This window comes from Corvus hawaiiensis, chromosome Z (genome assembly GCF_020740725.1).
Source record: "Corvus hawaiiensis isolate bCorHaw1 chromosome Z, bCorHaw1.pri.cur, whole genome shotgun sequence".
Classification (NCBI taxonomy): Eukaryota; Metazoa; Chordata; class Aves; order Passeriformes; family Corvidae; genus Corvus; species Corvus hawaiiensis.
Genome location: NC_063255.1, coordinates 49,567,414 through 49,594,950, shown reverse-complemented (window position 1 = coordinate 49,594,950; position 27,537 = coordinate 49,567,414). Strand labels below are relative to the sequence as shown.

General features: G+C 38.4%; 1 long non-coding RNA gene across 1 annotated transcript; it reads left to right on the top strand.

Annotated features, from left to right (window-relative positions):
- Positions 1 to 1,261: 1,261 nt before the first annotated feature.
- Positions 1,262 to 27,537, top strand: LOC125320137. The gene is made up of 3 exons (XR_007201019.1): positions 1,262 to 1,359; positions 26,317 to 26,844; positions 27,444 to 27,537. It is a non-coding gene; the product is annotated as an uncharacterized LOC125320137 (long non-coding RNA).

The following is a 27,537-nucleotide window of genomic DNA, read 5'->3' as shown; positions in this document are numbered from 1 at the left end:
TTTTTTCCTGAGATTATCCATATCAGAGTGTAGTTTCAATTTCTCTGTTCTCTTCAACTTTGCAAACATTTGTTTTCTATTACTATTCTGTGCAGCAAGAGGAGGAGGGAGAGGGAGGAAACCCAAACTAACAAATACTTATTTGCATTAGGTTAAACATAATCAAAAATGAATTTAATTTAAAGGAACAGAAGAATGTAATAATATTGTAATAATGTAATAATCTTGGGAAAAAATAGTAGAACTAGTTTTCATCCATACTCTTGCATCATATTTAATCACATACATTTACAGTGCTTCATGCTTACATAAGTTCATCCCTGATGACTAATGCAATGAATATGTCGATAAATACACTTAAAAGATACGCAGTCCTTCTTACATAGAATGTTTTCCTTCTGAAAGGATACTCCATTGTATGTGGCCTTACTGTTCAACTTTTTTTTGTTTTAAAAGCATGTGCCAGGCATCCAATAATTTGTTTTTCCCCTATTTGCAACTGAGCTGCCTAGCCTCACTTCAGAATAGTGTGACTTCCAGGCACTGGCTTTGGGTTGCCATGAAGTGTGTGTGAATAGTGTTGTATGTCATAGCTCTTATTAACTCTAGTGGCATTGCTAATGTTTTAATATATGCGTATATGTGCCTTGAGGGAGTAGTTTGTGTGTTTTACTAGCGTGATACACAAAAACACTCCCTTCCTTTTGCGTCGATTATAAATTAATACATGCCATCAGGGGACCTCTTATGATGTAAAATTGTCATCTTGTGAACAGTACGGATGAGATCCCGTGATCAGTGCAGCTGAGCAGCTACCCATCCTATGAGCAAAACAAAACCCTCTCCATGCTTGCCCCGGTGGCTTGCATTAATTTCTTATGAATAATTCACATTCCTTCATCACAGTTATTATTCCCTCCTTCATCTTTTGTTTCCCGGTTCTGAAAGGCATACAAGCCTCTGCTGTGGTGGAGTCCTCTCAGGCAAAACCTTGTCCACTGGCCCTATGGCAGGGCTTGCTGGCACAGGGCAATGCCTGTCTGGGACGTCACACTGGCGCAGGGAAGCACCCTGTGGGGTTCGTAAACCTGCCAGTGCCCGAATTAGTGTTTTAATTGAGAAGCTAATGGGTTAATCAGGATCCCTAAGCTTGTGCTGCTTAATGGATCTGTTGCCTGGCAACAACACCTGCCAAAATGAGGAGGTTTTGTGCTTCTGCTGCTGTGTGAATCAGGCTCTTATCTTGTGAGAGTTCAGGAAAGGGAGCTGCTCATATGCTGAGTCTCTGGGTCCTTCTCCAACCAGCTGGAAATTCTGCAGGGCAAACATCAAAGGATTTCCAAGTCTGAATCCTTAATTGTAAGACTTCCAAAGTTCAGATGCATATTTGAAATCTTTGAAGTCTCACTTTTGCCTTGTAACCCAAACAGGTCGCTCCCCATTGTCCATCTGTTTTCCTGACCTGCATTTATGTCCTTTCCTAAATCCAAATTACTTTCATTGATTTTTAATTTTTTTTTTTTCTCAGCAGGCTTCCCCTTCCAATTTCTTCTAAACAGCTGACCAAGCCCCCTCTAATTTGTTTTCCCTCCACCAGGAGATGTTTGTCTCTCTACCCATTAGTCTGTGTTATTCTGCTGGTATCTCTGCTCAGGGTTTGCTTTGCCTTATTGCATCCCAGGAAATATTTACCTTGCCAGAGAAACAGCAGAGCACAAAGTTGAGATCACCTGACTTAACAGAGGCTACCTGTTGGCTTTGGTGGGGTTTTTTGAGAACTGGAAGAGAAGGTCTGCTGTGCTTGTTTTCAGAACTTATCTGTTTCTCCAAAGGCTTTGTAAATCTGTGGGGTTTTGAAAGTGTCTGTGCTCATGCCCGAAGCCAAGGCTGGCTCTCTTTGAACACTAGCGGAAATCTTATTAGGAAATCAACAAAACTCTGTTTCACTGGTTTGAGGCAACTCAGAGTTGCATAAATATGTTGTTTGGCATGTTAATTGGTTTTCTCACAAATACAGCATGTAGAGTAATTTCTGCGTGTGCAAGCTGTGCATTTCAGTTAAAAAGCCCATCCTGTGGCACAATATATTACTCTGCCAGTCTGCTTTAAAAAGATCAGTGTTGCATTGATCCTATTTCGGTGGTACTTCCTGTATTCTTTGATACCTGAGCAAGATTTTAAACTAATCTAACGTTTCTAAATGTATTACTGTATGTGTATACTCCCTGAAGTATTTTTAAATCCTCCTCCCATGATTCTTTCCTGTGCTCTGTACCTGGGTCATAGAGATCTTAGTCTTGTGTTAGCAGGTTGTTCTGAATAAGACTTTGCTAACCAGACAGCGCTTCTTTTTTTTTTTTTTTTCTTTATTCCACTCCATAGGAAAGAGAATGGTAGGGCACAGTGACATTTATTTACTTTCCTCTTTATGTACTGTGTCATCTGGAACTGCTGTAATGTGGCTCACTTACTTTTAACAGCAAAACTACTGTGACACACAATGCTCTTCAGTAAGCTTTATGGGAAAAAGTTTTGCTAGACAAGAGAATGGACACATGGGGTAGATGAGACAAATGTCAGAACTTGAATTTTGCAGGTGTTGAAATAATTGTTATATCTTAATGAAATACAATATCCAATACCTGGTGGGATAGCCAAATTGTGCTATTGTACCATATTTTGTTTCTAAAGCCAGTGTAGGCTACACTGTAATACCTTGCCTCTGATTCTGGTGAAATGAGACCCTCAAATCTATTCTCTGCTTTTCTGCATCTTGAGTCAATTTGCTGCAGAGCGATTAAATTGTCCTTTTGCGTGGGAACAGACCTCTTTGAAAAGCTCTGTGCCTCTCATCCTGAGAGCATGGTACTAGTCTGGTTTTGATCTTTCAGGAACACTGTGCTGAGATGGGGAAGGCACTAATCAGATTAGTTAATGTGATTTGTAGAAGGGGGGGAAAGATAAGGATCAGGGACTCCATAAGGAAAGAGTTTATAGCAGAGGATATCAGAACGCAGATCACACAAAGAAATATTTACGTCTCATTTTATTTGGAACAGCACAATATTGGAGTACAAAAACGAATTCCCTGCATAATGTTGAAAAGGCTGCCTTCCTTTTAAAGCAGAGCCTGCTCATCTTTTGAGTGATCAAGACATGAGTATTTATGTTCGCTGTCAGGCTAAAACAATTACTTTGTATCAGAAAGCATTTGCATGCAGCTTTTTATTCGTTAATTAAATTGCTGATGCAATTTTTAAATGCACTTTGAAGATAGTACTACAGGGTGTAATGAGTTTCTAACCAGACAATTAGGCTGAAGAAAGCTGAAGTTCATTCTTTGAATTTAATAGGCATCACCCTTACTGCAGCAGTATTTTCTTATAACTTCTCACCAAACTGTTGTTTACAAGTCTCTGTACCACCTGACTTTAACCCTACATGCACTACATGAGGTGATGGGAGAGCTCTCTATGGGGCAAGATTTACTAGAGATTTCTTAAATCTTCTTAAAGATTCAGAAATCTGGAGCAGTAGGACTCTAGTGGTTAAAAGGAAAGAATGGTGATGAAAATATCACTTTCCTCCATGGAGACACCGGAATTGGATACTTAAAAATTGTCTTCAACTATTTATGCTGCAGACAAGTCTTTCTGTATGTGTGTACGCATATAAGAAAATATGTATATCTATATGCATACCTCTTATTTGTCACTTAACATATTCTAGCAGCATGCCAGACAATCCAAAGGCTCAGGTCCTAAAGAGTGATACTGTTTGGAGAATGTATCAAAGCATAGAACAGGCAACAAAGAACTAGAGAACAGCTGGGTTTGGAAGGCACCATCTGGTCAAATCCCCAAGGTCATGGGGGTCACCTAGAGCTGTTCTCCCAAGACTTTGTCCATATAGCTTTTGAATTTCTCCAAGGATGGAGACTTCATCACCTCTCTTAGCAGCCTCCACCAGTGTGTGGTCACCCTCACTGTGACCAAATGTTTCTTGATGTTCACAGGGAAACATCACTTCCCTTGCCTTGCTGGCAATACTTTGTCTAATGCAGCACAAGATACCATTTTCCTTTTTTAAGGTGAGAGCACCTTGCTGGCACCTGGTGGCTTCACAAGGACTGGAGGCACATGAGGTTCACTTCTGCAAAGTTGCCTTCCAACATCATTTCATGTCACCTTCTCATTAGAAACATCTCCTAGAATTGTCTAGGGATGGTGCTTTGCTTAGACTGGGATATTTCACTTTCATCATAGTCACTTCTTTCCTGTTTGCCTTCTGAACATGAAGGAGGTTGTTTTTAGTTTGATTGCTTTGTGCCCTGTATTCCATGTATTTTAACTACATGTCTAATTAGATTGCTTAAAAATAAAGTTTCTCTGGGCTGTCATGTGAAAATAGAGCCCTTTAAGTGTTTTTATACTTCTGGATTTTAAGAGGAAAGAGTTCTATGTACCCGCTGCTACTCCATTGTTCAGTATGGATGACAAAGTTCAGTATGGATGACAAAGTTGTGGGTAAAAAAGTTTTGTGTATTCTAATGGTGGGAATCCTCCTTCTCCTTCTCTCTGGGGATGGAATAATGCACTATCTTGTTGGGGTAGCAATATAATGATAACTTGAATTCTACCTCTCTTTTCTGAGGAAGTCCTGAAAAAAAATTTAATTTTTGATCCTCTAAACCATAGCATGTGTTCTTCCATAAGGGTCATATCAGATGGCAACCACACTGCTCTGATAGCTGCAGAATATATGTAATGATAGAGTTTGATAAAGTTATTGGGAATTATGAATTTAGTTTTACATATAGCACTGTAGAACAACAGTTTCTTCATGGACTAAAATTGTTGTGCTTCAGGGTAAAAAAAATGTGAGCATTGGTAATAGCTTTAGCATGTTATTTGCAATGTAATAGTTTTATGTCATTCTTAACTCAAAATGGTTTGGACCTGAATTCTTGCCATTCATATTTAACTTTTATATAAAGTATACTAATGCTTTCTAATTCTCTTCTTATAATCTGACATTAAGGAAACAAATTCCATGAAAGCACTAGAGGATATTTAGCAACCAGTCAGAAACCTGACCTGAATGTTATTTGCATTTAAATATTGTAAAACATACACAATTGGAGTGCAAGAGAATTCTTGAATTAGAGAATTTAAACTCTGTAGGCTTTTAGGCTCATTTCTGCTAACCATGAAACAGGGTGCCAGGAACCTTATCAATGAGCATAGCTGCATGCCTTCATTTGTCTTCACTTTTAACACTTGGAAACACATGTTGGAACAACGTGTCATTTAGAGCTGGGTGAAATAGCTGATGCTCACTCTCCCGGGAGCCAGAAGTGGAAACAGAAACCTTCTTTGTGCCCAGTTTTGGACAGGGATTTCAACAGAGACCTCCCACTTCCAATGAACTGAGATGAACTCCCCAGCAGCCTCTAGGCTCAGAAGGTTTGGGCTTGCTGGGGTCTGTGCCACTTCTGTATAGAAACTAAAGAGCCAGGTGACTCCCTCGGGTATGTCTAAACTGTTGATTAGGGCCCTCACCTCCAGCTGCTGGGGTAGTTCTTTATACAAAGAGGAAAGTTTTGACCCAGGCATCTTCCTGCTGGAGAAGATGGGGACCTGGGGCTCCCATAGCCTGGTTTGCCACTCAGAGTTTTACATAAAGGATTGAGGAGCAAAAAATGTGTGTTTGGTCCCCAAGGGACCTGTGTGCTTCAGCACAGTGAGATGTGGCTGGAGGTAGCAGCATCCTCTGACCCGTTGCTGGGATTGCAGTGCAGGCACATCCCAGGACATCACCTCATACATCAGGTGGGAGAGGAAGGGGCCACTACCAGTCCCATGGGTCACTCCTCCTTTTGCTCCCCGAGGCGTTTCAGTCAGAGTCCCACAGGGCTTTCCAAGCTGGATGAAATGCTTTGTGCCTCTGCTTTCTTTCATTAACACAAGCTAAAAGTAAAAACCAGAAAGAACATTTAAATTAAGGTTGGATCGAATCTTCACCCTCCTCCCTCCCCCTTTTTTACTTCATCTGTTAGGCTAAGGAATCAATTATTTGCACAGCCTCAGTATCAGGAGAGAGATCTTCTATTACTATTTCCTATACTGAAGAGCTTATTATGACTACATAGGGGTTATTGTATTCAGAAGCAAAGGGATTACAAATATCTCAATGTCTTCTATAGCTGCTAGTAATTATTTTTCCTTCCAGCTATGTTACAACCATTAAAGTTCATGTTTAGGTTACAACATTCCCTGTGTGAATGTTTGCTTTTAATTAATAGAGGGATGTGCTGGGCTTGTCCTTCCACAGTGTAGACCCTAAACCTGTCAGAAACAGCTTACAGTAATGGAAGAACTCTGAAAAGCTCTTTCCTGTGAGAAATGTGGCTGGAATTCCTTGATTTCCACATCACTAGCCAAAGATATGAATGCTTGGGGGGAGTTTGTCCTACAGGCTGTATTAGATAACTTTGTTACACTCTGCATGAAATGCAGCCCCTGACTTTTGACAGCTGCCTGTATATTTTTCAAGCCGGCAAAGAAATAGCTGCTAACAAGCAAGCAGTGGCATAGTTAAAATTCAGTGTAGATCATAGCTGCAAACATGCTGAGGGTAAAAGGGCTGCAGCCACTTCAGCTCACTGTTCCATAACAAACTACAGAGCTTCTAAGAGAACCAAATGTCCTGGCTCTTCTCCCCCACTATGGAAATGCTCTCCCCCTCCCTCCCTTTCTCTTATGTAGGGATGAGAAAACCTCACTGCAATCTAAACATTTGCTGATATCATCTGTCATAAATAATCCCCAGAAAAATATTAAGAGAGAGGAGAGAACAGCAAACCTCAAACCAGTATTTAGGCCATAAAGGCCAAAAGCATTTGTGTTTGTTTCAAGATAGTGGAGACCAGAGTGGAGGTCTGGTATTTTGCTGGTGACCACTGAAGAAGAGGGATTTGGCTGCTGGCAGAACATAAAGCAAAGCTGACAACAAAGCTTTCCTTTCATGCTATCCAAATGAACACATTTCTAATCTGAAATTCAAATACTTGACAACAGAGAGACTGTGAGTTGGGCTTTGAATAGGAAATTGCTTCATGGTTTTAGCATAATGAATTAGGCAGTTAGAGTAAATCCATTTAGAAGGCATAGAAAGCTTTCACATGCCTTGTAAAAGCTAAAAAACCCCTACTAATTTCCTAAATTTCTCATGACTTGCAAAATGTCTAAGTGTTCTGAGCAAATGTGGTTGTGCATGTTATGTTTGGCTTATTGCAGCTATGTAGTTTGACTCTTCTATTTTACAACACACTGATTATTTAGATAATATTGTACCTTAATTAAAAGCCATAAATAACAGCTAGGACATTCTTTGAAAACCAGTGCTCTCACCAATAACGAGAGTATGTTAATTAGTCCTGACACTCTGTTCTGGTCAATTACTATTACACATTCTGGAGATGCAGCATTAGGCTGAGAAAACAGCTGGGGTGGAGACACACCAAGAAAATTGATAGAGGGATTCTCTGAACTGTTAGCTGTGTATTGACAAGTGGCAGCTTCAGTCTCATGTTTTGGACAACACTGGACCCATTCTATGTGGCAGCCTTCATAACCTTTCAAGGAGACCAGACTGAGGCAGTGTCACAGGTAGCATAAGGAGAGATGCTGTAACAGAACACAGAGTGAGAAGCTGTTGTTTCTTTTGTGCATATTTCTGACCTTGGAAATCATTTGTCAGGCCTCCTGGGAACTCAGAGTTCCTTCTTCTGTGGTTTGCTTAAGCAAACAATTGCAAACAGTACCACTAGGAAAGCCAAGGTTAAAGGCATTCCAGTCGTTTTTGAAAAGGACCTGCCTTTTTTTTCTTATTTTCTGTTGGGGTTTTTTTGTTGTTTGTTTGTTTTTTCCCTTTTCTTTTTTTCTTTCTTTTTTGTGATAGCCCTCAGAATGTTCTTAATACTTTGGGGAAGGTGTTCAAGTCCTTGTTTTTAACCTTTTGTTTTGCTGCAATGGTTAAGCTTAAGAAGGCAACTGAGTTTATGAGCAACTGCATAGGGGCTTTCAAACAAATGCATACCAACAGATAATAAGGCATGACATTCTTGTATTCAGAAGCATACTAGCTATCACAGCAAACCCACTTTTTTTTCTCAGGGAAAAAGACTGAGTAAATAAATGGATTTTATTTTATCACACAGTTTGTAACTTTGCCATCAGAGATACCATGCTACAATGAAATAGTTCTTTGGCTTGGCGTAGTGATAAAAGAATTATGATGGATTATTTTACAAAGAATTTTTTTAATCATTAATGTGTGTCAAGCACCTAATTAATGTTTACAGTTAGGAATGTAAAGGAAATATGCCCTCACTTTCTCACAGCTGCTATAATATGAATAGGTCTTTTTAGGCCCTTGGAGATGCATACTGAATGTATGTATACAAGCATCTGAATGTATGTATGATGAATTAAACTGAGAAACACTGACATTTAAATGCATTAAAGCTATACTGAGTTGGAATAATAATTATCACCACCAGCACAACATAAATATTTAAAACTACTGTACCTATGCAGTAGTCACAGAGGCACCCGGCTGAATTTATCAAAAACCAATTCTGAATGGCACATCTAACAAAATAATGGGATGTGGAAAGGAGGCATCTTCAAATCATTAATACAGAGGGAAACTGAAGCCTGCATTATAGACTTGTTCTTAGGTGCCAACACAAACAATAGGTTTCCAAATCAGGACTTTCTGTATACAAGATGTCATAAACATCAAGCAATACAGCTGAGATCTGCCCTGCTGCAAGACAGGCTACTGCCTGAATCAGTCCACTACATCAGAGAGGGGTATTCAGATGTTTCCATTTAAGAATTAGCTGAGAGAAAAAAATACATTTTTATATTTTTTAACTTATATTGTCATGTATGGTATTTTATACTATGTTGGAAACAAAAACATAATCTGTAAAATAATTAAAGACATATATATATGTATATATATATACATACTCTCCCATTATAGCAAGATGTTAAAATTTTGTTATTTCTGAACTATAAAAAAATTTATATTTTACCAGGGCAAAAAAGAGTTTTTCATTGACTTCTACCAAGTACTATTCTTTGTGAATGTGTGTTCATGCCAAAATGTCTCTGAAATCTTTGGAATTATTTGGTGGGCATGGAGAATTTTGCCTACATGTGAACTTTGGGACTGAATCTAGAATCTGATGCTCTGATGCAATATGAAGTTTCTTTAGGCATGAGAACATTGTTTAATTGAGCTAAAAGGTGATAAAAAGTACTAAAAGCTTGGGTTTGAAAGAAGAAACATCATCTTATTAAATGAGATAAAGGTATTCTGCTTGGAAAGAACTCTTTGGATGAGAACTGACGACTAAGTACTATTGCAGCAAGAAATAACAAGATGAACCAGCCACAGTTGCTGATTGCTGTCAAAAACTAGTGACTAATTTCTGCCATCTTAACTCTAGGTTCTTGTTCAGCTTTTGCTCAGCTTGCCATATGGAATCACTGTGTGCTTTCCTTTGTTTCTTGCTTGCACAGTGTGAAAAAGTGAAGAAAAGAAACAGATTACAGTCTTTCTCTTCCACCTGAAAGAAATAATTCCCTCTTCTGCTCTTTATAAATCATTTGCAGTAAAGTTGCTGTGTAAAAACACCTCCAGTGACACCAGACAAAATGCACTACTGTTACACCACCTAAATCATGGTATCATATTTTGGAGATGCCTGTGAAGCACAAGGTGTGTACATTGTGTAACCCTGTAGCTCTTCTCACTGGAAGATCTGAGTTGCATTGTTTAGAGGTACAGTGTAAGATCTGAAGCCCAGCAAAAGCTCTGAGCCGAATATCTGTCATCTTGATCCTGCCCCTCTCTGAAGCATGAATTACACCCCTTCTTTGTAATGACATTTGATAATCTTGAGAAGGGGAGAAGCTATTTAAATTATGACAGGTATCGAGGTTAATTGAAAGTTATCAGTGATGACCACTAATTCACGGAGTTTGCTCTGCACTCTTAAAGCAAAATGTGACTCCTGCCTCCATATTTTGGTGGTTGCTATGAGGGATTATAATTGTAGAGCACTTTCATGCAGCACCTGCAGTGGGACAACATTCTCTCAGATGCCTTAGGCCCCTTTCACAATGTGGTGAGCTGTTTATGCAGGAAAAGATAAAGAGCTGCCTTTCACAAATGTGAGCTCCAGAATCTGATCTCAGGTCACCCATCTCATTTCATGGATAAGACAGAATTGCAACATATTCTTTCATAAATGAGAAATATACAAAAATTTTAATTACTGAATTTGCACTGTTACATTTTTCTCTACGATAAATATCTCCAAAACCAAAGAAACAGGCATGTTTTTCATAAATTTACTACAGTGATTTTTAATGTTGCAATGTGAAGATTTTTGGCAGACATAAGTGCTAGAATAGTCATGGATAGAAGTTTAAAAATATCATAAACTGATTTAACACATACAATGTATTAAAAGCAAATCCTCAGAAACTGTCTCAAACAGGAAATAAAAAATTTATCTTCTTATTAAAGATTCAGAATAGAAGGCAAATTTATATTGCAGTAACCGTCTTTCTTCTTTTCTTTGACTCTAGCTATATTAGAAAATATTTGATCTCATTTCTTCTGCTGATGCTTACAAATGTAGCCAGCTGTTAACCTTAAGTTTAAATTCTCTTATACTGCATTTAGGTTTCCAAATTGTCACACGAGAAAGGAAGCTCCTTAAATGCAGCCTATCCTCCGAGTGAAATATGAGCAGAATTGAAATGCACTTTGATTACACTAAGGTGCTAAAGCAGGCTGAAATGAGATTCAATAAAGCAACCTTCTCAGCAACTTCAGTGCAGTGGTAAACCACTGCTTTCCCAAATGGATTAATTTGTTGAAGGGAACACTTTTACTGTCTGCTAATTTTCAGATATGTCTAATTGCTTGGAAATCAAATACTTTCTGTAGCAAAGAAAGATACAGGAAATGCTGTTAGATAATTAAAGCATAAAGGTTATGCACAAATGTCAAATCAATAAGGACAGTAAATATGGTTTATCAGCCATGCCAAGTACACTTTTTCAGTTGCAAAATTTAAATAGGTTTAGAATAGAGTGGTCTGGTGGGATGATGGATAGGATACCCATAACAGTTTAATTAACTCCAGTTTCCTACATGTTAAAGGTTTCTTCAGTCCACTGGTTTATGTAACAAACCCTCTTAGGATTTCATTAGCCATTGCTCAACATGAAGTGTAGAATGCTGTCTTAAGGGGTTATATTTTGTCCTGCTCTTCTGTTGAGCTAAAAGTCTTATCACAATACTATTACTGTTTTCCCTGAAAATATGCAAATACTTAAAAATATCAGCTGAGGATATTGGTTTGGTATTTTGCTTTTTATTATCAGGAAGTAAAAGGTAACAACTTCTAACAGTGAAATGCAAATGCTTCTTCAACTGCACATAATTGGTTTACTTTGTTATATTTTCTTTGTTTTTTGGTTTTATTTTTTGGAAGGGAGGTATGTTCAGGGATTTGGATTCTTTATGCTGATAGAAAGAAGAAAAATTGCTTTTGTTTTGTGACTTAGAAGATATGATTAACAGAAAATCTACACTTTACATTGCAATAAATTTCAAGATTTTTAGCTTTTTTGTAATACATTGGGTATTTTTCTTTACACCTTTTTGTCTGATAAAGGGTATTCACTATTCTATTTTAAATGAAGACATTCTTCCATTCTGAAAGCAGCGACTCTGAAGCTGGGGCAACATTTTCTAGCAATGCTTGCTAAGGACTTTTTTTCCCTATAGAAAGGAAAACATAAATCAGCTTGTATTCAATTTGGCTTCAGACAATTAAATTTATCATTAGGAAATAAAAGGGCTATTTAACCTTTAACCCCAATAGAATAGCTTAATTTTAAGTTTAGAGCACAGAGATTTTTTTAAAGCCTTTTTATTTAAAACAAAATGCTATCTAATTTTTCGTGTTGCCCATTTAGGACTATAACACATGAAAACATCACATACAACCTCAGCTAATAATGATCTATTTTCTTACAGAAGCAGGCAATAATAATACTCATTAACACAATTTTCTAATGTTCCTGTGGGACATGCTATCAAGCTCTCTGTTTAGGACTTATTTCAATTAACAACTGCTGACCTACCTTGTACATAGGATACTCTAAGCAAGTGCAGTTTGATCCTGTAATGGCATTTGCTTTTAAGATGAATATATGACAACTGTATTTTGTATGCCTTGGAAATGGCTTTCAAAAACATCCGTTGTCAGTACATTTTAAAATTGCTCTTTTAAGAAGCTTTGTAGTCTCCTGGCTGAGTCAGACATTCATGACTATCCTTACAAACAATGATTTAGAGGAAGAAATTTGACACTCAAGATTTGCTGCTTCCATTTCTCAATAATTTTGTGCTTTCCTTGCCCTCTGCTGTGTTATCAGTCATCTGTGTCCCAGGGGAAATACTACAGGCTTGAGGTTAAATTAAGGTTCTATCTCCAGTGATTGTCTTCAGCAGACCCTGTACATTCCCAAACAAACCTTATCTGCATTGAATGCAGCCTTAAATGCCAAGGGACAAAGGGGAAGCTCTCTTCCTTGTTGACATGAGTACTAAGATTAATATAGAATAGTGTTTGAAAAGGAGAAAAGGTAACTAAGCTTAAAAATAAATTGTACATATATTAACCTATTAATCAGAACTGTGCTCTGATTAGAGATTAGTTTGTGAAAAACATTACCAGCCATCATATGCTACCCGAGAGAAAAAATAAAAGATAGAAAAAAGTGTTGCTACTACATCTGTCTTAGTTGGTTTTCCTAATTAAAAAATCAAGCCTTTTTGTGTGCTGCATGTGGGTCACTGACATTTATGGATATAACTTAAGGAGTTCCTTGGCTCAAAAGATGGCTTTCTGTGGGTTTATCAAATTAAAGCAACACAAAATAAACTAATTCAGTGCAAGGATCTTCCCAGAGGTTCTGAGCAAAAAATCAGGCTCTTAGCAACTGTATAGTTTTGTACATGCTGAATGGCATGGACCAAGCTTCAGGTCATTACTGGGGTAAAGAAACTTGCATGGGCTTGTATCATGTTTTAATAGAAAATGTTTTAAAAGAGCTGTGGGTTAGTGGCCAACCAAAGGCTAGTAGAAGTGCCCTTCAGGGCTACTGCTCCCCATGCCTGTGAGTGGTTTTGTGAGGGAGAACAGGACTTTCTGGGGGGCAAAAGTCTTCATGGGGACAAGCTACAGCAGCAGCCTCAGTGTGGCCTGCTCCTCTGGCACCACAGTGGCAGACCTGCCACACTGGCTGGAAAAGAGGCATGAGGGGATCTCTCCCTAGCTGTCACTCTGGCTTAATTAAAGGCCAATGTCAGGGATGGGGTCTGTATTTCAACAAAGGATTTACTTGTTTAGGTAAAATTAAGAACAAGGTTTCAAGGGAAAGAATCAAACCCCAAATCTATCATTGCTGACCTAGAAGGTGCTTTTGAAACTGTTACATTTTGACACAGTGTAAATAAAAATTTACCTCCTTTTTCAGCTAAAAGATATCACAGAATCACACAATCATTGAGGTTGGAAGGGACCTGTAGAAGGGACCATCTTGTCCAAACCTTAAGCTCAAGTGGATCCATCAAAACCCGTTCCCCAGACCATTTTTCTGGACTGTGTCCAGATGGTTTTTGAACATCTTCAAGATAGGAGACTCCACCATCTTGCTGAGCAATCTTTGCTGACCAGTGCTTGGTCAGCCTCACATGAAAGAGTGCTTCTTGATGTTCAGAGGGAACGTTCTGTGTTTCAGTGTGTGCCCATTTCCTCTTCTCCTCTCACTGGGCACCACTGGAAAAGGTTGGGCTCTGTCCTTGCATTGTTCCTGCAGATATTTATATGTATATTAATGACTTCCCTCTGAGCCTGCTCTTACTCAGGCAGAACAGTCTCAGTTTCCTTAGCCTTTCTTCATAGGAGAGATGCTCTTGTCCAACATCTTTGTTTCCCTTTGCTGGACTCTTTCCAGCATGTCCATGGCTGTCTGGCAGTGGGAAGCCCAGCACTGGAAACAACACTCCATCCATGCCTTAGCAGTACTGAATAGATGGGCAGTCGCACCTCCCTCAAATCTCTGGCAACGCTCTCCCTAATGCAGCCCAGGGTACCGTTCCTAGTCTTTGCAGTAAAGGCACAGAGCTGGTCTATGTTTGACTTGGTGTCCTTCAGGACACCCAGGTCCTTTTCTGTTGATCTGCTTTCCAGCTGGGTGGCCCCCAAATACCCAGATGTGTGGAATAGTTCCCCAGGTGCAGGACTTCATACTTCTTGTTGAATTCCATGATATTCCTGTCCTCTCAGTTATCCACCCTGCTGAGTTTTTTCTGGTTGGCAGCATGACCCTCTGGCATATCAAGCATTCCTCTCAGGTTTGCTGAGGGGGCACTCTTCCTCATCATCCAGACCATTAATGAAAATGGTAAAAAGTATCAGATCCAGATTTGATGCTTCATATACACTTTGAATCACTGGGTTACAACTAGACTTCATGCCACTGATCACCACTCTTCAGCCACTGTTCCATCAACTGGTCATCCATCCCTTACTTCAACATCTTATCTATGAAGATCTTACAGGAGGAAAAGACCTCACTAAAGTCTGTATGGACAATATCCACTGCTCTCCCTTCATCCATCAGTCAAATAATTTCACTGTAGGAAGTAATTTAGTTTGTTAAGCTTCCCGTTGGCGAAGCCATCTGACTATTCCTGATGATTTTCTTGTCCTTCAAGTGCCTAGAAATGGTTTCCAGGGCTAGCTGATCCAATGACTTCACAGGAATCAAGGTGAAGCTGACTGAACTGTAGTTCCCTGGGCCCTTGCCCTTTTTGAAGATAGGACTGACAGAGGCTCTTCTGCAGGCTTCAGATGCTTCTCCCAATTGCTAGAATTGATCAAAGATTATTGAAAGTGGTCTCACAATGGCATCTGCCAGCTCCCTCAGTATTCAAAAGTGCATCCCATGAAGTCCTGTCCCACAGACATATATATGATCTGTTTGCTAAAGTAGCCTCTGATCTGACCCTCTTCTTTGAAGGCTGTGTACTTCTTATATTGTAATTTTAAAAATTTACATTTAACAACCAGGCTTTATTTTTTCTAAACAGGAAGGAAATGTTATTCTCCTCAATTTACTCTTATTGCAGCATTGTTGCACTACAGCATTTAAATTTTAAATATTTTTACTCTCTCAAAAATAGTGTTAATAATTACTTATTGTGCAGCTGAAAGCTCACCGTGGAGGGTTGACTCTGGCTGGATTCCAGATGACTACCAAAGCTGCTTTATCTCTCACCCCCACATCTGGACAGAAAGGCTCATGGGTCAAGATGAGGACAGAGAGAAATCATTCAACAATTACCATGGTGGGCAAAGCCAACTCAACTTGGGAAAAAATAAATTCAGTTTATTGTCAATCAAATCGGAGTAGGATAATGAGAAATCAAAACAAACCTAAAAAACATGATCTCCCCATCCCTCACTTCTGCCTGCACCAAACTTCATTCTGAGTTGCTTTACCTTCCCCCCTCAGTGGTGCAGTGGTACAGGGAATAGGGGCTGTGGTCGGTTCAACACGTTGTCTCTGCTGCTCCTTCCTCCTCAGGTGGAGTACTCCTCTTACTCATCTCCTATTCCAGTGCAGGGTGCTTCCCGCAGGAGACAGACTTCCATGAACTTCTACAACCTGGATCCTTCCCACAGGCTTCCCTCCCATGTGGTGCAGTCCTTCAGGAATGCACTGCTCCACAGTGGGTCCCCCATGGGGACACAAGTCCTGCCAACAAACCTGCTCCTGCATGGGCTCCTCTTTCCATGGGTCCACAGGTCCTGCCTGGACCCTGCTCCAGTGCAGCCTTCTCATGAAGACACAGTCTTCTTCAGGGACTGACCTGCTCCCTCGTGGACCTCCACGGGCTGCAGGTGCATGGCTGCCCCTGGACGATCTTCACACTATCATGGCCTGCAGGGGCATGTCAGCTCTGGCTCCTGGAGCACCTCCTGCCCCTCCTTCTGCTCTGACTTTGGTGTCTGCAGGGCTGCTACTCTCACATGTTGTCACGCCTTTCTTCTCTGGCTGCAAGTGCCATTGTGCAGAACTTTTTGCCCTTCACAACTGCATTATCCCAGAGATGCTACCGCCATCACTGTTGGGCACAGCATTGTCCAGCAGTATCTAGGAGCTGCTGGGCACAGGGAAATCTTCCAGAGAAGCTACCCCTGTAGCCCCCCCTGCTGCAAAAACTTTGCTGTGTAAACCAAATGCACTCACCTAAAAAGCAAATGTTTCTAAAGGAAATGATGAGTGTTTTGGATTTCTTTTTGTCATCCTAAAGATGTGGGGTTTATGGGCTGTTGGAGGAGGTGTGTGAGTATAAGGATAAGAAAAAAAAGCCTCCAAAGAGTTGCAGCATTCGTATTTGCTACTTTATGTCCTCATCTATCCTGTCTGTCTGTATATTACAGCTGTCTTTGTGGTCCTAGTTTATCAGTGCAAATGATGTTACTTTCCCACTTACCACCTTTTTCTCACTCTTTAATGTTGGACATGTAACTCATACTAGCAATCTTGTCACTAAAGAATTTAGTGCAGAGATATCTGTGGGAGATACATTCATACCAGATCTGATTTATTTGAGATTTTTTTTCCTGTGGGTAGGAAGCAGTTGCTATTTTTTCTTCCAGAAAAATAATCAAAATGACTCTGCTGCTGTATTTGAACAGAGTCTCAGATCAATGCTCACATTCAACAGGGAAAAAAAGGATATTTGAATAGAAATTACATATGAATACTTAACATACGTTATTCACTTTTTCCTTTTTATGATCATGTTTCTGTAAATGATAGCAGAAGCTGGGGCATAGCAGGCTGTGCTATTGCTGCAAAAATTAGTACTGCTGAGACAGGATGCTATTGTACTGGAATTAGCTTGTGTAGTGTGTGTGCTTTTTCTTTTAGCAGAGGTGATCACAAACCTGACTGACTGGTTCCAATAGAGCACTTGTACTGGGGATACAGGCTCAGCCAGGGGATTAAAATGCACAGAAAACTGCCATGATATTCCCAAGAAATGTGAATTTTAAAAAAAACACCCCAATGATCTGATATTTTTGTGTAAACCGAAGACTGCTCACTTTTCTAGAAAAAGAATTTGTAACACAATCTGTGAGAGTGCCACCAGGCTCCCCTTGCAGTAAGAATGTATTCAAACAGATGTGTCTTAATTGAAGATATCTATCTCAATCAAAGGAGCCAAACAACTTGAAGATATGTCATGAAATGATGTAAGTATTCCTCAGCTTTTCCCCCTACATGCTCACATTTTTTCACTACTATGCAAATTAGAGTCTACTTTTTTTTCTGTTGATAATTACTTTTTCCATGTCTGGGACCAAAGCATATAAGTTTTTAGCAACTTATTGTTTATTATTAGAAAAATTAGCAAAATTTTTTCATTAGCATTTTGTTCTAAAGTATGGAACCACATAAACACATTAAATAACAAAAAATAAATTCCTATGAGATCTTAGGAATAATAGTTAAAAGGACTTTAAAGCATCCTGTTCAGTGCCTGCCTCTGGGGTTTCTCAACAAAGAGAAACCTGACCTGAGGTTTTTCATGAAGGAGTGATGCTTTCAACTTACTTAATTTGAAGTAGCATATGCAACAGTGACAGGCGTCCATTTCCAATTTAATTCTCAGCCAAGATATTTTCATTATTCCTTCAGTCTATGGAGGAAATTTGTTAAAAAACCCAAAATCACAAAAATATTTTTGCAAGGCCTTCTTTTCTTAGCATTCTACTTGTTGCTACTGCAGTATATGCTAAATGAACATTTTCAATGTCAGACTTAGGTAACTTCTCTCTACTTGCAAATATTTGAAAAATCAATGCCAATTAAAGAAAGTAAATCTGGGTTTTTTGATGGGTTTAGAATGTTGGGGTTTTTTGTAAAGCTGTCATAAAAATGCTGTATCCAGGACAGTTATTGTATTCATTTTACCTTAACAATTATGACTGATACTGAACAAATGGACATTCTATGCTTAGTAAAAAAAGGATTCACAAGGCCAGAAATACCTTTCAATTTTCTTTTGCTAATTAGTTAATTTGTCATTTTGTTCAGATTCTAAAATTTGCCTTTACAGAAAATAGAAATCTGACTGTTTTTTAGAAATGTGACAGACCAGCACTGACCCACAAACTAGCTGTGATGAGTGTTTGGTGTAATTGTGGTAATGCAGACAAATATTAACTGTCAAACTTGAACAAAGCTGTGACTGTGAGGTAATTTAAAAAGACTAAGGGTTATTTCCAAGTCACCTCACACATTTGGAAAAGGAAAGGTTAACAAATCATTATAATTAGTATCTTCTTTTTATCATACTTTTATTTTTTAGCTATGAACGGTTTACTAATGTCACATAAGGTGCAACTACAAAGCAATAGCTGCATGAGCAATTTCAGTTCCTGAAGGAATTGAAACTAGGCCCTTTCTGAGGAGTTTTAGTGACATGAAATCACTTCTGTATTATGTGTCAGGGCTACTATAACTGACTGTTTCAATCTGAAGGTCACAAGTTCACAAATAATTTTACTAAGTACATTCTAGCAAGTGACATCAGCAAGTGCTATGCATGTTGCTTTTTAAGCCATGGTTGCCAAATATTAAGGTAGAAACATACCCAAGAACATACTGCTGGTGCATGCAGAAGGTGAAGTTGTTCTAATAGGTGTTCTGAAAATAGATTATGCAGCTCACTCAATGAAATTAGTTTGAGTTAACTCAGTTTGGTTACTGTATGCTCTCAAGGAACGATAAAAGTATATGTGTTTCTCTAGTGGTTTCCACTTTTCTCTTCTGTTGAAACTTTATAAAAAGCCAACTGGATAACTTCTATATAGTGGTTGCACAAAATAGCTATGTTTGTGTATATGAACATCACGTCCACTTTTACACATTCAGTTAATAAAAGCCATGAGTCTATTGTTCTTTCCAAGGCAGTGACCACTAGGGGATGGTTCTGTGTTTTAAGAGAAGCAATTTTTCTATTTGGGTTATTTGGTTGGGGCTATTTATGCTATTTTCTTGTTTAGTATGAAACCCACCTTCTTGCTTTCACAAATATTTTTCTCCTAAGTTAGCTTTTAAACTACTCCTAGCCCAGATTTCTTTGGTTCTATGTCTGTGGGAAAGGGAAAGTTTTGACAAGATAAATGACATAAGCTGTGGTCCATAGCCATGTGAAGATGAACTACAGTCAAGTCTTTTGAAGATAGTAATGGAGAATTATTGTTAGTTTACTCTGAGATAGGTTTCCCTGCTCCCTAGTTGCCTGTATATATTGCATAATACAATGTTCTATTGACCAGAATTTTTCTTCTCTGTTTAGAAGCTGTAATAATGTTATTTATATGCAATGAAGATTACTTAAGGAGCTCTGAATAGGACTAAAAAATGCTTTATGTAGCTTCTCCATATATTGTCAGAAGGCTGGAGAGGATTAAACTGCTGAGTGATATTAAGATTCTTTCTTGAGCACAGAAAAACCCACTGCAGCTCTTCAAAAATCTATCCTTCTGGCTGTTCCCTTTCCTATTCTCCCCATTTTCCACAACACCACCTTTTACTAGTGAAGTCTTCCATGTAGGCTTGTTATGTGACAGATAAGGTTATGTCCAACAACATAATACAGGTTGACCCAAGAATTTGATAAAAATTTGATTTTTATATTTTTACTCAGGCAATTCTCATGTGCCTGTTGCTACTTGCATGACATCTTTAGATTTTGATGTGCTCTGTAAGTGCCATTTGCTGAACATTCAACTGATCATGTTTCAGCTTGTAGTTGAAGTTCAAGTGATTCCTGGCATGCAAGTTTTAAAATTCAAAATGACTAGTTTTGTTTGTTTATTTACTTACTATTTGGCTGGCAGATATTGTTAAAAGTTGAAGACTAAAATTCTTTTGGGAACATAATGTCAACATCTAAGTATTAAAGAAGACAGAGATCTGCATCAAGAATTTAGTAAGTATAATTAACACTAAGTCGGTACGGCACCTTTTTTTGTGAAAACATTTCTCTCTGGTAATGCTTTCCTTAATTCTAAAGTTAAAGGAGCTATAAAGCATATCAAATATGACAACTGGCGGTTTTAATTTATTATAACTTTTCAGCTTTTTTTTTGTCTCAGGTTGTTTGTTTTTCATCAAAAATACAATGTAATAAAAGTTTCCTCCAGCCACTTTATTTGTCTCTTTGAAAATATCACAAATACATTTTATGGCACATTGTGGAAACATAAAATATGTATATTAAGGCTTGTATGACTTTTATTAAACTGTGCACTTACAGACACTTGCTGCCTCAAGTAGCTGGAAGTATCCAATAAGAATATTTTTGTTACTGACTATCTGGAAATAATTTTGTACCAGTCCAGCTCCAGCTAAACCATTGCTGACACCCAGAACTGTAGACAGATGTGGGATGAAGGCTGACATTGGAGAGACAAGTATCTGTAGTAGTTGTGCCATTTAATGTCACTCTTTATGCAGGGAGAACAGGTTTGAAGATATTAAATGGGAAAGAGAAAATAAATCTGTGCTAATAAGTGACTTGAATTTGATAGCTGCTATATTTGAAGTTATATCATGCATGGTGTACAAATATATCTGCCCCTACGGATTCCCAAATGCAACCAGGAAGTTTCAGGCTCTGAATATGTGTTTTCAGCAGCAGATATCAGAAACTTGTTGCTCCCCTGGTTAGTCAGCAGTTTGAGTTATTTTTATTTAAAAACCTTGTATGCATTAAGTAGGTGACATGATGCATTTTCAAAGCCTGTAGGAAAATTCAATATTTTAAAGAAATATATTGATCTTATTAAAAACTTTTATGGCTCCTTATTTGGATTTATTTTGGAATGTTCACTAGCAGACCTGAAAAGATCACTTCACCTTAAACTCATAATTTAAGTTTCTCCTAGGGTGTTCTTGTCATGACAGTTCATTATTCTGTCTTTAAACTCCTTAATTTTCAGAGACAGATTTCAGATGTGCTGAAAGTGATTAGAACTCTCGTCGTGAAATTGACTTCCCTTGGATTTCCATATGCTAAAAAAATGCTTTGCAGCAACTGCCAGTCTAGTATGGCAGCAGAAAAATTTTCATCTAAGTTGCCAAATGTTTTTGGGATTTGCTTTCCAGTGTTCAGGCAGAGTTCTATGTCTAAATCTTTTAGGATCAGATAACTTTCTGGAACACCTGTTTCTGCCCTCTGACTCCTCCCTTGTGGTCTGACAGACCTCTAAGTAGCAGAACAGAAAGCCTACATCTAAAGGGACTTCAGACAGGACAACACTCTCCAGGTGACCTGGAAAAGCTCCAGGACAGGACTCCTGATGGCTGACCTGCTGACACCAAAGGAATTAAGTCATGCATGGCTGTAGGTGCTGAACTTCTACCCCCTGGGAGAACAGTGCTCCTGTGACCTGAAGAAAAGCTCCACAGTGACGTGAAGCTGTAGCTCCTTGTGCTTGCTGCACAGATGACCTCTGCTCATTTTTTTTTCCCATGAGGAAAGCAGATCTTTCTATATTGAAATTGTACTGACATTCATTTGTTTCTGCAAAATGGGAAATTCTGCCCAGTGGAACTACGGCAAATATGTGTGTGCTGTTCAGTTCATATTACAATAACTACAGTGTTTAGCAATGAGTCATTGATGTTGCACATCAGCAGATGAGTAATGCTTTTGATGATGTTAATGGACACCAGGAAAGTTTTCAAGGAGTGCATTCATTTGACTTGTTTTCTCTCCCGCCCACAAATTTCTTTAATTTCAAATAGGCCTCCTACAGCACAGCAAAAAAATCACAGCTGCAAACACTGAGACATGAAATACTGCCTGGGAAGTTGGGGCAGTTGATTCAGACAAGTACAGAGCTGTTTGGGTGTTATGATTAATAAGGAAAATATTTTAAGCTGGCCCGACAAACTGGGGCATAAGCCTTTCAGTGAGATGTATTTAAATTGCTGCACTCAGACTGAACAAACTAGATTGATGTAATGTCCCTGTGTAGACATGCCCTTGCTCTGCTTGCCTCCCTGCTTTGATCTGAGATCAGGGAGCGAGATGAAAGCAGATCAGAAGAGTGCTCCCTATTGTACCTCCGTAAGTGATCACATCTATCTTCATGTGACGCCATGGCAGCTGAGGCCAGCTCAGGTGGCAGAGCTGATTTCCCACAGTTATAAATGCAAAGGGACTGCGGGCAGAGAATTTCAATGAGGGGCACTTGATTTTGCAATGTCAGCCAGCAGGCCCTCAATCAGCTGATTGAATCTTCTACACTGCCTAACCATTTAGCCATGTTTTTGGAAAGCAGTTGCATTAGAGGCAGGGGTGAAGATGTAGTCTCTTGTACTGTCCCTTGTTCATTTCATGTCATGGAACAGAATAGTTATTTCAGTGACATGAAAATTAGGCGTAGTTCCATAAAATTAATGTCACAGTTCTGACACAAAAGAGAGGAAATGAGCAGAGAGTAATTGAACCTGTTATTTATTGATATGCTATATGGAAAAATAAATACGTATTTTTGATAGATCTATGTATACACAAGAAAGCATTACTTATTTGCTGCTTCTAGTAGCCAGGTACAGATATTTTGATGCCAAACACATGTTATGAGTTCTATAGAAATACTGTCTTCAGCTGAAAGAGTCTAAGTATTGACTATGCATCTATAATAATTTTGCTTGGCTAAACTTACAGGGATACGGTGTGATTTGTTTTACTTTGAAGGAAATCCCTGCTTAATGTTGTGTGGAGGAGGTAGTAAAATCCTGCTCTGAGTTTTCAGGACCTGGTAGAAGCTGTAATGCAAAAGCTTTTGCTGGAAAACAGCACTGCTGGAGCACTAAATCACAGCCTTTTGCAGAAAATGTTGAAATGAACCCAATGCTTATAACTTCCATTAAAAAAAGCCTTCTTATTTCTCTGCTGTCCGTGGATACACTCATGCAGAAGTTAACTTCATTTTGCACTTGATAAGTGGTTGCTTTAATTTTTTAATTGTTTGTACAATAATATGGATTCAGTCTTTGCAATCTTTTAGTGTAACCATCCTTCGCAATAAGAATTTTTGTGTATTCCAGTAGTGTAAATGAAAATAAGAGAGCACATATCATTTTTTAATTAGATCTTCTTTGGCCCATGACTGAATAAGGGTCAAAAGCTTCAAATATTTTACAAATTATTTGTTTGTGCAAGAAAATATTCAGCTATCTTGTCTTGTTCTAGAAAAGAACTTATCTAATGTTTAGAAAAAACTAGTTAGCCTTTCAAATTAGTTCCTGCAACTAAATAATTTGTTTTCCTCTATTGCCATTAATCAAACTTTTCCATGTCAAAGAGTATACCAAACCAGAATTGAATAACTTGGAAATATGAATAAATTCATTCAGACTGTTCTTTCTATGTCAGTGGTTAATAATGGTTGCTTAAAAGCCTCAAAGTGACCTGAATTGGAATAATGCCCTGCTCTGCAGTGAATTAAATGTTATTTTGAGTATCAGAAAATAAAAGGAGAGCTTAAACAGTCTCCTTTTCTTATTAATTTTTATGCAAACTGGGATGCATCCATAAGAAAAGATGAGTTCCTTGAAGAGTGTTAGTCAAGTTTCACCCTGGACGTGAACTTTTCTCACAAGACTTGAATATTAGAATTTGGCTTCTGGAGACCAAGTCCTGTGGCTGATAAAGCTGTCAGTAGTTACAGTTGTTGTGAAGGCTGTTTCTGAGTTTGCATGGGAATGAATAGCTTTCTACTCAGGCATTTCAGTATTTGTACTAATTTAGTGCTTTCCACTTAATGGATGTTTGGACTTCTGAAAGCAGACAGCACTAGGGAAAAGGCAATCCCTTTTTTATTTAGTGGAAGACGAATGGAATGGAGGCAGCCAACAAAATTATCTGCCTCCCTGGAGGCTATGGAAAATAGTCTCCATTGCAGTTCAGAGATGGACTTTCATGAGCATAGACAGACAATTGCATGAAATTGGGTTGAATTATGGGTAGGTAGTTTAGTAAGATGGACTACTGCCCACTGGGGAGAATTTTGGAGCTGTGAAAAACTGATCTTTAACAATGATAATATATGTAAAAATAACAATTTGTCTTTGATGGAGATAACTTTCCAAGGTTTTGGCCTTGCTTCTTGAGTATCAGGTTCATCTACACAGAGCGAAAGGAAAAATGTAAAATAAAAAGTGTGTGTCTGTGTCTATGCCTGTGTCTGTGTGTGTGTGTGAAATGACATCCTTTACTTTCACTTTCAAATAACACAAAGAAGTCAATTTTATATTATTTATCTACTTCTACTCTGAATGATGTTATTTAAAATATTTATAATTTGCAGTGTTTATGCAGGAATCTGAGGCTAATAATACAACAAATAATTCTGAATAATAGACTAACATATAATTCAATTATAGCATACTTTAATAGAATCAGTTTTTACAAAAACACATTAAAAGAGACAATTTTTCTCATTAAAATTCAACAGGCATTTAGCTCAGCTGGAACAGGACTTATCTGAGCCTCATTCATACTGAATTTTCAGATAGATTACAAACACATAGGCTGAAACAAAATTAAGTACAAAATACTTTTTGGAGTTACAGCACTGAAAATATTTGAGTGGCAGCATCTGTATAGTTTTTATGAAATCCTGTATCTTTGCCCTTTCAAATTTTAGTAAATTGCAGTTTTGTAAACCATAATTATATGGGGTAATACTTAATGGCTATACTTGGTAATGCTGAGACAAGGTTAATCAAGTTTCTTAAAATTTATACATACTTTCTCATTCCTCATATTGGTACTTATGTGCTTCAGGTAATTACAGTCATCTATAAATTTTATACATGGTTGGGTGCCACTCCTTCCTGTAAATCTATTTATATTTGGGACTCAAACTTCCACATATTTTCACAAATTTGACAATTTTAAGGATATATTTTTTGCACGTCTCTGGGATGAGAGGAGCTGTGTTAGCAGTCTGAAACCTATCTTGAGAAAATGTACATCTGTGACTCTGTGGTGAATGTATGTCAGCTGCTGCCTGAGTGCTACCCCATGGAGGATGCTGCTTTTAACTTCTTTTTGAACTATGAGATACACTACAGGCTGTTTGAACCCCTGCACTGTGCTTGACTACATTTCCTAATGATGTTCTTCCCCTCTATCCTGCAAATTCTTGAAGTTTGGACTAATTTATTACTAGCTGCATGTGAACAAGGGGTTACATTTCTGATCAGCTTCTCTTACAGGTGAATTGTACAGGGATTAGTGAAAATCCATCTATTTATATACCACAAAATTGTTGTCTCAGTATGTTTACCCTTTCTCCTCTGTTGCCCAATTTTTCTGTTTGTTTGGTTTTTGTTTACTTGGGGCTTTGTTTGGTTTTTGTTTGTCTTTTTGTTTTTGTTTGGTTGGTTAGTTGGTTGGTTGGGTTTTTTTTTGTAGATTAAAGAAAATTATGCACAGAGTTCTCCATGTGCTCTGTTACAGGCCAGACCAGAGAGAGAAGAAGAGTGGGGTTTGATTCCCAGTTTTTCATTCCATCTAGAAGGGCGGGTAGTGAAATTTGTCCTGTAGCATAGTGTCTGGTAGGCGAGAGCAGCCTGCACGTTGCCGCAAGAGCTGTTCTCATGTGCCTTTGGTCAGTAACAAGTGCCTGTGATTCTATCTTTATCCCTGGTCCTTCTGTTTTTGAAAGAAGGCTTCTCACAGTGTTTGTAGCAGCTCTCTGAAATGTGTAGGGTGGCTGTTAGACCTTGCTGCTTCTTTTCCTATTTTTTTCCAAATGTAGATTTAATGATCCTGACTGGGATGCAACTACTCCAGATGTATTCTGTTATGCCTAATAAATCAGGATTTCTGTCATTCAGCACCCTCTCTGATTCTGTTTCCGTGTTTCCATTACTCTTTTTGGGTATAAATATTTCTGTGAAGTAATAATTTTATCATTTTTTGCTTTTCATTTCAGAACTTCTCCATTTCTGTTTGTGCATAAGATAAATGGGATTGGCAGGGGTGAGAGAGTTTTTGTCAATTTCTGTTTACTCTTCTCATCTTCTTTGGTTTTTTTTTTTTAAGGATAAGCATGGAAATCTTGTCCAGGAGCCTGAGTGTTGAAACTCATGACCTGAGAATGGAATTACTTACTTTGAATCTGGCCTCCTGTCTGGTGTAACTGGATGACCTTCCCTTGTATTCCTTGTCAGTCATGGTCAGACCTTGGGGTGAAAGATGAGCACGTCCTTTAGCTCTGAGAGTCGAGTTGTTTCCGAATGGACCAAGATCTGCTGTAACCTGCAGTTCTCAGGAAGGGTGTGCATGCTGGTAACCACCAATGAGCAAAATGCAAAGAGTTTCACACACCAATCTGTGAAGATTTACCTGTTTTTCTCTCTTGGGATATTGACCATTCATTCATTCCCTGAGAAGAAAATCCTGTTTAAAGAAGGACTGTGGCCAAGACCCAGTCCAGGACCTTGGAGCTAAGACTGTTCAGGGAAGGAACTGTGGCCTTGGCAACAAAACCTTGTACAGAAGAACTAACTTGAGCTAAATTTCCTAGCAACAGAGTAATTTATTTTCCTCCATAGAAAGAACAAATAACACGTAAGCCTGTGTTTTCAAAATTATTGCTATAATTTTTAGTATACCCCTTCATACTCCTAAGATGAGAAGCATTTAGTAGACTATTTTGCTCTGAAAGGAGATATCTGTGGTTAATCATGGTGCTGCTGGGAGAAAAGAGATTACTGTTCTTATCTTACTGCTGCGCTCCTCAAAGAGTGTTCCTAGTGCTGTGCTCATTCCTACCTTGGCTCTTGAGTTGCTTATTTCTTTTCCAATCCACTCTACCCTTGCTTTAAAGGGTTGGCAATTAGGCTTCAGTGGCTGCAGAAGCAATTCTGTAACATCTGCCTTTAAGATTTTTTTTTTACACAAACCCAAGGCATTACCATAGGATTAAACATACGTAATTTATCATTTGTAGTGTACTGCCTTTACTGCAGCTAAATTCAGCTAGACTGTACCAAATGACAATTACATAGCTTTCAAAATGTGTGAAATGCTAGCTTTTAAAGTCAACAATTCATGTAAAGAGAGATCTTGCCTAACCATACACATCTTTAAAAAAAACCCCAATCTTAAAACACAAAAAGCATTACATTCCACCTCTGATCTTTTTTTTTTTTTTATTCTCATTTCAGTGATGGACCATTTGTCTTAAGCCAAAAAAAGGTAAAGCATATCTGACTTTTATGTCATTTGCCATACCCACAGGAGCTGCTTTGCTTCATTGCT